The following is a 15,856-nucleotide window of genomic DNA, read 5'->3' as shown; positions in this document are numbered from 1 at the left end:
GTTAATTTGGGGTTTTCATCAGCTGTATGCCATAATCATCACAATTATAAATAAAGGCTTGACATATCTTGCTTTCAATGTCATGAGTCTCTCTCATATATTAGTTTCACCTTTTAAGTTGAATTACTGAAATAAATGAACTTTTCCACAATATTCTAATTTTTTGAGTTTCACCTGTACATCTCCTCTTCAGGATGGGTGTGTGAAATCTCAGGAGATGGGAAAGTTAGTATGAGAATAGATCTGACACCAACTGACCACTCTCTACAAGCAATGGCTGCTATTCCAACAGTCAAGGGTTTGCTCCTCCAACAGAAAGCTACCATGTCATATCAATTTCTAAAGTGACATGCCATGCAAACGATGGGCTAACCAATAATTCACATCTAGTGATATGGAATATAGAAAATAAAGAGACAGCCAAAGTAACCCAGGTGCATTCTAAAATCATAATAGGATTATTCTGAGCCAAGAAATGCCTGACTACCTTTTGAAAGAAAAGCAAAGGTAAGCTTCTTTATTACACCATGAAAAGGAATAGGATTTTTTTAAAACAATTATATAATTTGTTTGGTGGCATGAGGAGAAGAGGGAGAATGAAAGCAAAATCAGTGTGACTAATTTTAGGGCTGCGGATTTAGAAGTATGTTTCTGTGATAAATGAACAAGCAGGCATTATTAACAGAGAGAACAAATAATACTAATGGCATTATCTGTGAGAGATAATGGGGTCACAGCAAAGCCAATTTTTAATATCAAAAAACTGCTGCCTTACTGTGACTTATTGTAGCTTATTGTAACTGTTCTGGTAGGTTTCCTAGGAATTTATCTCCTACTTGTGGCTATGAAACATTGCTGGAGACAATAGTTCTTGCAGTCTGTATTCTTGTCTTCCCATGAGGTTTAATTTTTCTATCAAAGATTTACAGAGAACTAAGTACAGTAAGCAGTAATGAGGTCACATCTTGATATAGAAAACCTCTTAGATGAATTTAATTTGAAAAGGCATACTGTATTAAGGAAGACCAGCAAGTTATAGTATGAATCAAACTGTGTTCTTAGAAACCCTGGCATTTCATGGAGAGGTTTCTTGCTGAGAAGATCAGTCATTTTGGAGAAGTTTCTTGAAATACAACTTGTCCATGATTACTGATCTACCCCTGCAGAGCAGAGCCACAGCAAAAGTGCTGGACACATCTTAAGAGTCCACTCAATCACTCAGTACAAGAGGCCAGTCTGGACAGCACCTTATTAACTAATAGAAGGACTGCTCTGGTCTATGGGTATTTGCCAAAACAATTTATTTCCTTTAATAATACCTGGAGACTTCTGTAATACACAAGTTTCCTGTTTAAAAAAGCGATGAGTTCCTTGGCAGGCAAATCAATATGGAAAGAGTTCCCTGGGGATAGGAAAGTTGAAAACTTCTGTTTTTACTAATGTAAAAATAAGCTGCCTTTAATTCAGTTTCAGAGATAAACTATCAAGTGATTTGGAATCAAGGTATTTGAGGTCAAACCCTACAAGCTAGGTATTTTGTATACTATCAAAGATCCTAAAAGGAAAATGTGGCAGTTGCTATTTCTAGGCCCAAGCAATAACCTGGATCAGAAGGCAAAGTTCAAGAGCACAGTAATGCACTTGTGCATTAACAGAAGGACTGCTCTGGACTGTGGATATCTGCCAAAACCATTTCCTTCCCTTAAAATTAAAATTCTGATCAGCCTTCGTGTCATTGGCAAAAATGTATGACTTCAACTACATCCTGAATGCACCTTTTCTTTGGTCCGACAAATGGAATACGAAACAGTTTACTGGTATACACTGTAAAATATTTCAGACGGAAGTAAATGCTCTATTCATACAAGCAGAAACTACTTGCAAATATATAGATTTTAAAAATCCTTAAAGAGAATTTAAACAGTCATAATTGTTTTGGTTCTTTTAAACTTTAATGAACAAACTGTTTTAGGGGTGGTATAAAGATAATGTTGGCTCTCTCTTCACTGTGATTAAGAGATCAGAACCAAGATGGAGGATTATATGCTCTCTGCCAACAGACCCTCCCACCCCAAACACAATTTTGTCACTCTCACCTTAACTGGGAGAAGTGCTGTAGCTCCATGGTAGAGCGTTTGCCTTGCATGGAGAACGTCCTAGGTTCCAGCCCAAAACCCTCAAGAGCTGCTGCCAGTCAGGGCAGACAATACTGAGCATCTGTATCTGAAGAAGTGTGCATGCACAAGAAAGCTCATACCAATAACTAACTTAGTTGGTCTCTAAGGTGCTACTGGAAGGATTTTTTTTATTTTGTTTTGTTTTGACTACGGCAGACCAACACAGACTATGCAACACAACTGTGAATAGCCACTGGTTGCAGCAATTCCTTTTATAAGCAGGATACCATGGGGATTAAGTGTACTACTCAGGCAACGGTCCTGGGAATCACTTCCTCTTCTTTCCTTCGCTTGCCATACTTTACAAGGGTTAAATAAGTAGTGGTTGGTGGGGCAACACAACACAGATAGGCAGCAGTGCTTACCTGGGTTCCCAGTGCCAACCACTAGTTACCAAGAGGGAGGGCGAGGCAGCAGGGAGCTAGGTGCGATACAAGCATGGCAGCACTGCCAATCCATCTCTCCCCACTGCCTCAACCCACTTGGTAACCAAGTGTGGAATTGGAAAGCCAGGTGAGCAACACAGCCCTCCCAGTGCTGCTCTGCTACTGGTAAAATGTGCTGTTCAAACAACTGTCATTCCTGGTCTCCACTAAGCACCTTCCACTGAACTGCCACTTGGTAAAGTTAAAGGTAAAGGGACTCCTGACCATTAGGTCCAGTCATGGCCGACTTTGGGGTTGCGGCACTCATTTCACTTTATTGGCCAGGGAGTCGGTGTACAGCTTCCGGGTCATGTAGCCAGCATGACTAAGCCACTTCTGGCAAATTAGAGCAGCGCACGGAAACGCTGCTTACCTTCCCGCCGGAGCGGTACCTATTTATTTACTTGCATTTTGACGTGCTTTTGAACTGCTAGGTTGGCAGGAGCAGGGACCGAGCAACAGGAGCTCACCCCATTGCGGGGAATCGAACCGCCGACCTTCTGATTGGCAAGTCCTAGGCTCTGTGGTTTAACCCACAGCGCCACCCACGTCTCCACTTAGCACCTTCTAGTGAACTGCCACTTGGTAGCAAGGGTTAAATATGCATCTTCTCTAACTCTGAAAGAGGTAAGAACTCTCTCTGATAAGAGCCAGTCTTAAGCACAGCAAACAAAACAAAAGCTTCTCCCATCAGAGGACATCAGGAGACAGCAAAGTTTTTCAAAGCTGCTCTGCCAAAACTGAACTTATTCCCCTTAAAAAGATTCCACCAAAGTTTTCCTTAAAGTGAAGGGTCCCACTACTGCCTCCCCCCAAAAGTGAACCACTGGACTAGCCTATCTGGCGACCGTGATTAAAAATACAGAACATGCTGCGTTTTAAGAGAACAGTTACTTTCTCAGCAGCTGCACAGATATGAGACATTAGGTAAACTGCAGAAACTGGCATGTAAACTTGGTTTTGGTGTATGCTCATTTATGTTTTGAAAAGATAACCGAAGAGTTGTTTTGATAAATTTTATCATGTGGTATGTTGTTTTAAAAATGTTAGTGCCTCCTTTTTATTACTGCTACTTCAGCTTAGTTTTACCTAGCAGAGGAAAAAAACGTAGAAAACTACTATGCATGAGGGGTCTTGCAAAATACTGATAAGTTGATATAGTGTCTCTTGAGTTCAAAGTGTTTTACAGATGTCTTTTCTTCAGAAATCCTTACAAACGCCCTATAAAACAGGTCAGTATTAATATTCCCATAATGCATAAGGGTTAGGGTTGAGAGAGAGGCTGTATACACAGCATACATTTAACATGCTTGAATTCCCCAAAGAATCCTGGGAACTGCAGTTAACCCACCACAGAGCTACAATTTCCAGCACCCTTAAACTATAGTTCCAATCATTCTTTGGGGTAAGCAATGTGTTTTAAATGGATGGTGTGCATGTAGCCAGAGAGAGGGAGGGAGGGCTATTCTTGCCTAAGGGCAAATAGTGAATTGATAGCTGAGGTGAGATTTGAACCAGGATTTCTGGATTCATAGCTCAATACCACATGACGTTAGCTCTTGAAGGGGTAAAATAAAAGTGAACAATGAGTTTCTGTATCTGCTGTTCTCTTGAAATAACTTTGCTGAAGTGGCAGTCTAGAGTTTTTAAATTCACACAGGGTGCAAATTATAGTTGCCTTTGTCTAGTCCTTTTCTCTTTGCAGAATTTACCAAGTACGGTATAACATATTTTAACTGGTTGCCTAGAAGAACTGAGGAAAATAACTTACTTCTCCTTTGGTAGCAAATAATTTATAAGAAGCTGATTACAAAAAAGGGGGGGGGGAGAGGAAATACCAAGATTGAGTGAAACTGTGTATGGTGCAATCAAAATGAACTTCATTTGCAGTTTCTTAAATCCAAGACAGGTTTCCTCTCTGTCTGCTTCAAGGGATTGCAACAGTAAAACAGATTAGAAGGTTAAGAAATTTTCTGCCTATTACTATGCTGGGTGTGTCCTCTCCCTTAGATTTTCTGCTGTTGGTTTTATATATATTTCACCTTGACAAGTAAACTATTAGGACAGGTTTGTGTATAGCATTGCCTAGAGAGGAAAAGACAGTAGATCTGCTTGAACTCTGCACTCTTCTGGTTCTAGAATCACTACACTCACAGTCTAGTGAACCACCAAATCCAGAGCTTTCCAAACTGTGTGTCGCGACAATTAGTGTGTCGGCTGCAGTGTCTAGGTCTATCACGTGAATGTTCCCCACACACCTCCTGGGGTGGAAAGAGGTTAGTTTAACCTCCAGTTTGCTAGTAAAACTGAATTACTGCTAGTAAAACTGAATTACTGTGTCACAAAACGTTGCATGTCTAAAAACAGTGTGACACCAACAAGCAAAGTTTTGAAAGCTCTGACCTAATCCAAACTTCACGTCCAAGCTTTATGGCCAGCTTGTTTTCCACATAGAAAAGGTTGGAAGCCTTCCACTGCCCCTATACCAGAGTTCCCACTTACTTTTCAAGGTTTCCCCATTGCTCACATGTGTCTTGCAAGACAAAATAATTTTGCAGAGGACATAATCCAAACACAGTTCTGTTGCCTGAAACTCCTCTTATCTCCTTCCCACAACCCATGTTCTGGAAGATGAAACCACTTCCTCTAAATTGCCTCTACAGTACTTAAACCTTGACGTTTAATGAGAAAGATTGCCACAGCAGCTACATATTCATATTCATTCTCATTTCTCTCTTTCTCTCTCAGATTTAAAGGGCTACCATCCCTTTTTAAAGACAGAAGGGAGAGAAAAAGAGCAGGTGGGGCAGTCATTCTGAGAGCACGCTCTCTGTTTCTCTTAACAGAAAGACTGGCAAGAGTGGCATCACCTACACAGGTGAAAGAGAGAACAGGCAGCAGTTCAAGGCCCACAATAACCAACCAATAGTAATAAAATATCAAGAGGCAAAAGAATGTACAAAAACCACTTACTAGGACATTAAAAAGCAGGCAAAACAGAACAGATCCCACCTACTACTCTTATCTCAGTCTCCAAGGTGTCTACAAACAAAAGACCATGCATTTGCCCCCTTTTTAAACAAAAGGTTGATGGGTAACCACAGCAATAGACTTATTTCAGACAACTTTGCCCAAGCCTTGAGACTATCAGAAAAGCCCTTTACTTTCCAGCACTGGTGTTACCCTCTCCCAAAGACTGTATCTGGAGCAGAACTCTTACTGATGACACATAGTGGAAGAGGAGAAATCAGATGTGTTTCTGAGATATCCAAGGCAGCCCAGCCCCTGAGATACTATGAAAGACCAAGCTATGAAAGACTTTAAAGATAATAAAATATCACCTTGGCTTAAGTCTGGAAATTCACTGGCCCAGTCCGCACATTATGGCAAACCACAGTTAACTGTTTACCTTGGAATGGGGAGATTGATCCTCCTTGTGCTAAGTGAAAAACAAGGTAGAATAAATCAGTTGTGATTCCTGGGTTAGCTTATGTCTGAATTGTCATGGTTTGTTTTGCTCAAACCATGGCTGGTAAGCCAAAAACAAACTTTGCTTGGCTTTATATTGTGTTTTGCATGGAGCAAAGTAAACCATCAGCCCTGGTTCTGACATAATGCTGAGTCAGGGGTTGTGGTGTGCTGCTTCCACCCGCACTGGGGAGGAGTAAAAAGAGAGCTAACTCTATTCACCATGGCTTACCATGGCAGGCAAACAGGGATGGGTGACTCTTTCAATTTTGGTTTCACAGTTTCTAGTATTTCAAATCTTCAGTTCTCCATATGCTTGTGTCATTTTTTTAAAAAGTTATCATGAAAATCCACTGGCACTGTAGTGCAAATTCTCCTAATATACACTTTTTGTATGCAATTTTGACTAATATACAGAAATTCTGCAAAGCAAATTTCAGTAATATAATGCAATTTGTCTGTTACTTTCACCAACATATGCATTTTTATGCACAGTTTACCTTAGTGTGTGCATTTTTTTATTGATCTGTGTGGAGAACTGTATTGCAAAATTCAGACGAGTGTGACTTTCAAAGGATTGCTGTGTTTTGGTTTGCATAGCATTTTAGAAAGTGTGAATTACACATATTCTCCTTTAAATGTGAACTGAAGTGAATTCCTCTCTCATTCATAAATGCAAATGCTGTCACTGGGCAAGAAGCTATGGCATCACGCAACAGCTGTTGTTTCCAGACTGTTTTTAAGGGCAGCCCCATATAAAAGTGCATTGTAGTAGCAAGAGATAAAGGTGCAGCTAGGCAAGTGACCCTCTATATAAAGCAGCACAGAGGTGCACAAGGAATGCAGAAATGCAGCTGCACACTGAGCAGCCACCGCTGCCTCTGAACACATCTGCCATAGCACCACTGACCTATAAGTGAACTTTCATAGGTCTGCTACTCAAGATTAGAAATGCAAATATGTCCTTAAGTACAAGAGATAGAGGCACTCAGATCTCCAACTATTTAGCACACTTCCAAGTCAATGGAATGTACCAAAAAAGATAAAAGTATCTTATCAGCCTTTACTCTAATAAAACCAGAGATTGCTTTACATTCTTAAGACTATAAAAAAGGTTAAGGAAAGGAAAATCCTATGTTTTAAGACCTGTGAAGAAACATGGCATTGCTCAATTGCTGAGCAATACTCATATCTAAACTCCAGGAAGAATGATGTGTTTTTCTTTTGATATGCACTTGCAGTTGCTACTGAAATGGACTCAAATTGTGCACATGCACTATGTTATAATGCAGATCACTAATGAATTTTAAACCATTACAAGAGCGATTTATAAGATCATCCAAGCTGCTCAGATAGCTTTCAGCTCAGCTGATTTGTGCTGTTATGGTTTTGTAAAATTCTAGTGTGGAATGTATTCCTGCAGACATTTACTCAGATGTAACTGAATTTACATTACACTTATACTATTGAATAGTACGTGTAAAAGCCACATCAAGAGGAAATTTTACATATCTGGGAGCATTATCTATGCTATATCAAGGAAAATGGCAATGCTCCACTGTAAAAATCAGAGAAGCAAATGCTACCACTTTTGCATGTTCTTGGCTCATAAAAATAGCAAAGATAAGCTTTTGCAAGACCAATGCAATTTATAGTGTAGCTGAAAAGGCATAGGAGATAAAAAAAATTGCCTTGAGCTGCATTTGAAAGCTATGTAGGTAAAGAAATGTGAGGGCTCACTTAGATAAGCACAAACAAAACAGAGTTTTATAACAGCTTAAAGACTAGTAAATACACTGGTAATTTAAAGCCTAGGAGACATACACACAGGTACAGAGGAAAGAAACTGTAATTAGTGGGGCCAAAAGACCATGAAATGGGGTAACTGTGGTTGTCCACATCAGGATGGCTTCGCCCTCTGGAACACCTAGGCAGGATCATTTCCCATTGCTCCCCTGACTTCTAATCTAAACTGGAAGAGCAAGCAACCTCTTAACCCCAAACTGGAAAGGGGGTGGCGGAATCAAAACACACAACTGGTATGTGAGTTACCTCAAAGCAAATCCCATATACAACTATTGATGATGAATATAATGTATGAAAAGAGGAGTGAGAAAGGGAATTGAACCCAGAAGTCCGTAGAGGCCCCTCTCACATGTATGGCACTTGCAGAATCCATGCTTTTAATTCTTAGTGGAAAGTTATATGCTGGCCCCAGAAAGAAGGGTGGGTGGAATGTCGTCTGGGAGACTCAGAGAACAGAAATTCATGGCAAAAACATTTCCATTTTCTTCAGAGGCTCCCTGAGTGCATGAATAATTCTGATTTCACAGAGCAGTAATACTCCTAGGCTTCCTGAGGACCAATCATACTGTCCCAACAACTGCTGCAGAACTCAGTGGCCAAGTGTTCCATCTGCAGAGCAAGAAACTCTATTAGTAATGTTTAGTAAACATGTGAACAGATGCCAAAGATGCAACAATATATATCTAAGCTGAAACTTGGTGTATTACTTAAAACTGAAGTAATCTAAAAGCTTTCTCTTAATGTACACAAACAAAGCAGAGCAGACATACAATCCTATGGTCCTGTATTTGAGAATTGTGTATAACATGCCCCTTCTCAAAGGCACCAAATATCTCCTAGGTGGAGGCAACCCTGTTAACAGGAGCAGAAAGTTCTTGCTTTCTTATTGGTTTGTTTTTGTTCTTGTTTTTATTATGTGTTTTGTGTTTTGTTCTTGTATTTTTATGTTGTGAACCACAATGAGATCTATGGATGAAGGGTGATATAAAAATAAAATAAAATAAAATAAAATAAGATTCTATACTGGGAAACAAACTCAGTAAGGCCAAATCAATATCTAGCAAAGCTGTAGTTTTTAGATCTCCAGAACAGAGAAACCTATAAACAATGCTGTAACTGTTTCAGCTGTAATATCATTTTATGTAATGATATGTTAAGATTCATGATTTGATTAGATTATTAGATTTGTACAGCGGTTTGTATATGAAAATTCAAACAAACCACAAAAGGCTGCTTATCTAAGGGAATTAATTTTCGCACCCATTAGACATGTTTACTCAGCTTCATTTCAACTTATGCCCACAGAATACTGGACTGGTAAATTCTTTAACAGGCCAACCAATGACCATCTTTGTGTGTGTATATCAGGCCAGAACAAAGACACTGCACAGCATATCCTGTATAGCCTTTTGTATAATTCACATAGGGATGTATTTTTCTATTCACTACAGAATTTTCTGGAAGGTTAATCAGATTATTTCAAAATTAGATAGTTACTGGTTGATGCAGACAGGTTTGTTTCCTATAACGCCTCTTTATATGTGCTAGCAGCAAGAAAAATCACAGGATATGTTTTTGACCTAAAACAGTATACAGTAAGTTCCAAAGAGGAGTTCTTTTTTCATCTAAATGATTTGAGGAACCTTGTGATTATAAGCTTTAATAATTTGCAATTCTGAAAATGTATTGTTGCATGCCACCCCAGTCTCTGAGTGGTGTGAGACTCCAGGGGTTCTAGACACATACCCAGGGTTTGTGTTTCCTTTTGGAATGAGTCCTAGTGGAGACTGTGGTGTATTTAGGATGCAGTGGAACCTCAGTTGTTGACTTCTCTGTTGACACGTTTTGGCTTTCGAACGTCGAAAACCCAGAAGTACCTGCTTTGGTTTTCGAACAATTTTTGGAAGCCAAACGTGCCTCACAGCTTCCGTTTTGAGTTTCCCTATTATATTGAGGCTTCCGCTTTCAGTTCTCGGTTTTTGAATGTTTTGGAAGTCGAACAGTCTTCCGGAATGGAATACATTCGAAAACCGAGTTTCTATTTTATATGGTCTATTTACACACTTATGCAACTTGAGCCTGTGATGGAGGTGTTCACAGCAATAACACCCCCCAAAGGGTCTTGTTTATCCCACAGCCGCAGCCTTGGATTCAAACAGAAATCAAACCTTGCTTTCAAAAATTGCTCTGACTCTCTCCCCAGCTTTTCTTCTAGGTCACATCACTGCCAAACTCTGTTCTCCATTCTGGCTTTTTCTGTAGGGAGAGGGCCCTCCACCAATTTGCAATCTTGCACCAAGTCCCTTAATTCTTCATTGCCTCACCAGGAAGTTACCTTGCCTATTTCAGGAATTAGAAGGCTTGATTAGCTTTTAACACTTGCTGGATCAAGGGATTAGAGGGGTCTGACACCCCCCCCAAAAAAGCCTCACAACAGTATGTTCTAACTTTCTCTTCCGATTATTTGTTTTAATGATTTATATTGTAATAGCCATTGGCTACTAAGTATAAGACACTGGCTTACTGACTGAGAATAGGGATATCACCCTCAAAGGCCGCTGAAGCTGCTGCCTGCAAGAAAGAGTGGGCAGCAATAACCCTATTAATAGGTCTTTCACTAACACTTTATAGGCTAAGAGTATGTGTTCTTTAAGCCATATGGATTTGGAAATCTTACTTTCTCTAGCCTCTGACCTTTGTACCCTTCCATGCAATCTAAATAGAAGCGCAGTGCACGCCCACACCCACAGTGCACCACATACTTCTAGCTTGTGCCAGCTCTATTCCCTGGGATCACAGAATCATAGAATCCTAGAGCTGGAGGAGACCAAGGGTGATCTAGTCCAACCCCTGCAATGCAGGAATCTCAGCTAAAGCATCCATGACAGATGGCCATCTAACCTCTGCTTAGAAACCCCTAAGGAAGGAGAGTCCACCACCTCTTGTGGGAGTCTGTTCCACTGTTGAACAGGCTTGGTGCAGAAGGACAGCAGAGAAATCTAGAATCTATGGAGCAGGGAAAATATGGCTGCAGGCCTATCACGCTGAAGACACATGGCTTTTGGTCCACTAACAACACTCTCAGCCCCGAGTCTTCGTGGGCTGGTGTTATGGCCCCTAAAAAAACCATCTAAATGTGAGCAAAATAGGAAAAATGTGACCACTTGTTCAAAGGGCTTGGAGCTACAGAGTTTGGCTCCTAGAATCACCAATATGGTCCAACATTATGGCTAACTAGGTAGAGTCGGTTTATGAGTCAAGGTCACCCTACCCCTTGGTGAAGTAATTGTGAATGGTTCTGCCTACATGCCCCAGAAGGGGGCATCATCCTGAGGATTAGGAATGCCCTCTGTGAACCTTTGGAGAAGGTAGTATTAGCAAAGTGTTGTGAATGTGTTCTTGCATGGATTTGATCTATACATAAATGTTACAGACCCACCACTATCCAATACATTTCCTGGCTTTGAGGATTTATTGTTGACTTTCTGCCCCCTTTGTGCACATATGTGGATATATATTTGCCAACTGAGGATACACTTCATGCTTCTCATAAAAGCTTGACGCTAAATCTGCTTATCTTCTAGGTAGCCACAAGACTCTAGCTATTACTTTCCCCCCAGCACATATGCCATCTTGGGGTTAGCACCGATCCTTATGTAGCCAAAACAGCGCCACCTACTCACAAAAGAAAATTATCAGCAGGCTCAGGTGAATGCTGAACTTTGCAGTACAAAAAAAGGGAGGGAATACCACCCCACCTCCCAAATAGAGAAAACAAGAGGATGGAAAGAAGGAGTGCAGAATCAAAGTCCAACAAAGCCATGACCTGAGTCTCAGCCAGAGCTCATTACATGGCCATAGACTCTACTGACAGCCAACATGACCTTGGTCTTCAAGGGTTCCTTAGTTGGGACAGTTTTTTCCACTCTGGATACCTTCAAGGGTCCCAGCCATCCTTCCAGTGGTGGAGAAGCCAGAAAACAGAAACACAACCTCACCACAGCAATATTTTGTTGCACGGCCTCACTTATACTTTTAGAAAGTGACTGCTTCAAGAGGTGAGGTAACTATGGGACTATTAAAACAAATGATGGAACTATTAAAACAAAAACAAAAAGTCAACAAATATCATCTAGTTTGTTGTTAGAAGAAGAAGAAGCAGCAGTAGTTTCAAATCCAATAGTTAAGTTGTCAAGGGAGTATGACTCCTGTTCTCACCCCTCATTACAGCCACCTCATCTACATTGTGCAGAATACCACAAACGATGGCATCCTTCACATCAATATGCCTCTTTCAAAACATGGAGCAACAACATAGTTGGGCAATTTTTAAACCCCACCTGTAATATTGAAGTAGCTCGCTCACTCATACACGCTCGCTCTCTCCATATATAAATTACTACAATTCCTAAAAGTCTACATGGTATAATTAATGTTTGCATCAATTAAAAAAAAACCCCAGAGAATATTATATTACACAACTGATTGTTCACAAATCATTGTTAATGATACAAAATTGACACCAACACCTAAACTCTCCCAACACAAATCAAATAATGCCAAAGAACAGGAAGCCAATGTTACTACATTGACTAATGTCATCTAGTCCAAATCCCTGCAATGCAGAAATGACAGCTAAAGAATCCCAGACAGAAGGCCATCCAACCTCTGTTTAAAAACCTCAAATGAAGGAGCCTAGCACCTTCCAATGCTGACAATTCCCATAGTCAGAAAATTCATTCTAATGTTTAGACAAAATCTCTCTCCTTTTTTTATTCAGATTTGAATTAATTAATTCTGGTCCTATCCACTGGAGGAGCAGGAAAAAAAAGCTTGCTCCATCTTCCATATGACAGCTCTTCAGATAACTGAAGACTAGTACATACTCAACTCCCTCAACCATTCCTCACAAGGCTTGATTTCCAGACCCTTTATCATCTTGTCTCCCTTCTCTGCACACATTCCAGCTCGTGTATATGAGTGAGTAACCAATAAGATTCTGCTACTCAGCTGCTAGCAAAAACATAGCTTGGTAATTTTCATATTGTGAAGACATGGCTTAAGAGTAAGTAAAACTGTCAGAATGGTAGAATAAGCTGCACACAACTTAATTCTCATTTTAAACAACTGAAAAACCAACATGTGAAGAGCATATAAACCATTAGTTCATCCTACTCTGTACCGTCTACTCTGACTGACAATGGCTCTCCAGGGTGTCACATAGCAGGGCCGGAAAGTCTATCTTTCAGAAATCCTTCTTCTAAAAATTGTGTATGCTGGGAATTAAATGTGGGGCCTTCTGCGTGCAATGCCGCTCCATTTAAAAATCTGACTGAAAAATCTCGAGTCTGGGAATAAGGAATCCAATAAAAAAAGGAATGAGTTTATTCTAAAGCCCTGGCTGGCAACTAATTTTTAAACTGGGACCATATTTTCAATGCAGCAAAGACTCCAGCATGAACCACACAGCTTCTGACAATGCCTACTCCTTATACACTTCAATTTATTGCTTCCCTATTTGAGCCGAGATGCAGGCAAAAGGGAGCTAGTCTTCTGCTGGTGTTCAGGCAAGATAAAAGGCAGTAAAAGAGCCGGTGCATCAGAGCTTTTGAGGAAGAAGCCACTGACAGGGCCTGTTGCAATGTATGTGTCTGAACCCACATGCCTGTCTCCAGACAGTGCCAAGGGTTGGTATTTTCTAAGGCACCAAGACCTGCCAAATGCCAACCATTGCAACAGCACAGTCATTTTCATTTTGCATGGAGCACCTGAGGTCAGAGGGAAAACTCTGTTTCCACTCCTCATATACAATACATGAAGTGGATCTACTGAGGATGCTTTGTCCAACATTCAACGTATGGCAATGCCAAGTGATGTGCTATTTTTCTAGAAAAGGAGGTGCCAGAACTCACCATGAACACCTCCCTCATACTCTTTAATGGCAATGGCACTGACCTGAGAGATGCCAGAACTGAGTTCCAGTGAGTTCTGGCAGCGGGGGGGGGGGGGGACCCTGAAGGTGCATAAGAAGAGGCAGCATATTTCTGACAGCAGTGACTGTTATTGAGGGCCAAACAGGAAACCTCCAGAGGCTTAACTGAGCTTCTAGGCAACATACAGTAAAATTAAAACCCACAAAAAGGCAATTTTAATAAGCAGAAATAATATACAGTAGTATAGTCTTGGTTTAAATAATCCTGCTGTTGTACTGCATTGTACTTTGAAATCCTCGTTACACTGTAAAATTGTAAGTTCCTTTTTAGAATACTGTTCTTCCTAAGGCTATGTTTCTATTAATAAGGTAATGCTGCTATGTTTGACTTAAAAAAAAAAAGAACCTTCCTGGAATAATCTGCAAAGGAAATGTACATGCCCCAGTATTCCTATTTTTTAACAAGACTACTCAGTTAAGACAGCTTCAATGCTTATTCCCTATTGTGGTCCCGTGGCCTGTGTGCACTTGATAATGGTTTTATTATGAAACTGTCTTAGAGGTTTAACAGTTCTCTAACTAGAAAAATGCCTTTTAAATGTGATGCCGTTTCAAAAAATACAGAGAGCGTTCAGGACTCTCTCTACACTGCTGCAAAGGCAAATCAGCCTCAGGGCAGTAATCAGACCTCATGATTAATGCCCCTTCACCCTCCTGACTTAATCACTTAGAGATATCACTGTGGAGGGCTTGATTTTGTAACAGAGCTCTCTGCCAATCGGAGAGTACAGCTGAAGCTTAAAGGATTATGCTGTGTGTGTATGTGTTGGGGGAGGTCACGTGAATACATGGAGTTCATTGCCACTAACAACAGTGATGTGGTGGAGTCAGCGTTCTTCTCCTAAGCTCAGCTATTGTTTACCCTTTACAGAAATGAGACACTGGAGCTTTTGCTGAACTTACTCTGAGAAAGTTCCAATTTGAGGAGCAAAATGTTTCTGCCTGCTGTCAAGAAGCCTACATACTTCACTCTGAGGCAGGGTAGTGCATACCAGGTGAGTGTTCAGCTACGTTGCTTTGTAGCTTGCTTTTTAAAACAAAGGGAATTAAAGGGTGTTGTTTTTGCTATAATACAGGGAAACAGTTAATGAGCAAAAGCATAGAACTTCTGCATCAGAAGGCAGTAAGCACCTGTGAGACGATTCATAATTTTTTTAAAAAGGTAATCTGTTAGGAAATTGTGTATGTAGATATCTTTGGTTCAATATTATGGATCTTATATCTAATTAAACTTCATCTAACCTTAGATCAACTTTCTTTACTGCATTTTTTCTAGAAATATGTATTGTATACATTAAAATGGATCAGTAACTTTAATACTTTCTATTTTGTCATTCATAAAATACAAGGTTATACCAACAGATTTAAGGAAGAAATATAATGGTACACAAAATATTACAAAGCTGTGATTTTACATTTTATGTTGCAATAAGTTAAAGTCAGCAATCCAGCTGCATTTTTATTAAGTCATTAGAAGAGATGGTTAGCAAAAGATGAAACTTCATTAGATTGTAACAGACTTGCCTTGGTATTTTAATGCTAACAGATTCAAAAGAACTTTTAATCCTGTTTCACAATATATATGAACGATAGACAGAGATACGAAGTATTCATTTAAGTCTGGTATCTGCATGTCTACTGTAGTATTAAGCAAGACTCAAAAGAAGTTTTGGCTGAAACAGCTAAATATTGTAGCACCTTAAAGATTAATTTTTAAGTCAACTAATAAATTAATCCTGCATTGCAGGGGGGTGGACTAGATCAGTGTTTCCCAACCGGTGTTCCGCGGCACACTAGTGTGCCGCGAGACGTTGCCTGGTGTGCCGTGGGAGGGAGGCGGGCGAGTCGGGCGGCGGGAGCGCAAGGCTTGCAGGCGGCAGCCGGCAGCACGGAGCACGGGGCGCCCTTCGGAGGCCGCCCCGTGCTCCGCGCTGGTGTTGGCCAGCCTTGCGCACCCGGGGGATCTCCCGCCAGGAGCGCAAGGCTTG

At 40.5% G+C, this 15,856-nt stretch overlaps 2 protein-coding genes across 5 annotated transcripts in view; one reads left to right on the top strand and one right to left on the bottom strand.

Moving 5' to 3' along the window:
- The window catches only part of CHLSN (cholesin), a 141,649-nt gene that overhangs the window by 58,567 nt on the left and 67,226 nt on the right, over positions 1 to 15,856 (bottom strand). The gene's annotated exons all lie outside the window — the stretch shown is intronic.
- GPR146 (G protein-coupled receptor 146) overlaps positions 1 to 15,856 on the top strand; it is a 65,982-nt gene that overhangs the window by 14,154 nt on the left and 35,972 nt on the right. For both annotated transcript variants that reach the window (XR_014163052.1, XM_081889332.1), the window contains exon 2: positions 14,740 to 14,863. The gene's annotated coding sequence lies outside the window, so the exon portion shown is untranslated. The remainder of the gene's footprint in view (positions 1 to 14,739; positions 14,864 to 15,856) is intronic.

This window comes from Podarcis melisellensis (assembly GCF_964234715.1).
Source record: "Podarcis melisellensis genome assembly, chromosome: 14".
In the NCBI taxonomy this organism is placed as follows: domain Eukaryota; kingdom Metazoa; phylum Chordata; class Lepidosauria; order Squamata; family Lacertidae; genus Podarcis; species Podarcis melisellensis.
The sequence above is the reverse complement of the archived record's forward strand: the minus strand, read 5'-3'. Positions and strand labels throughout refer to the sequence as shown.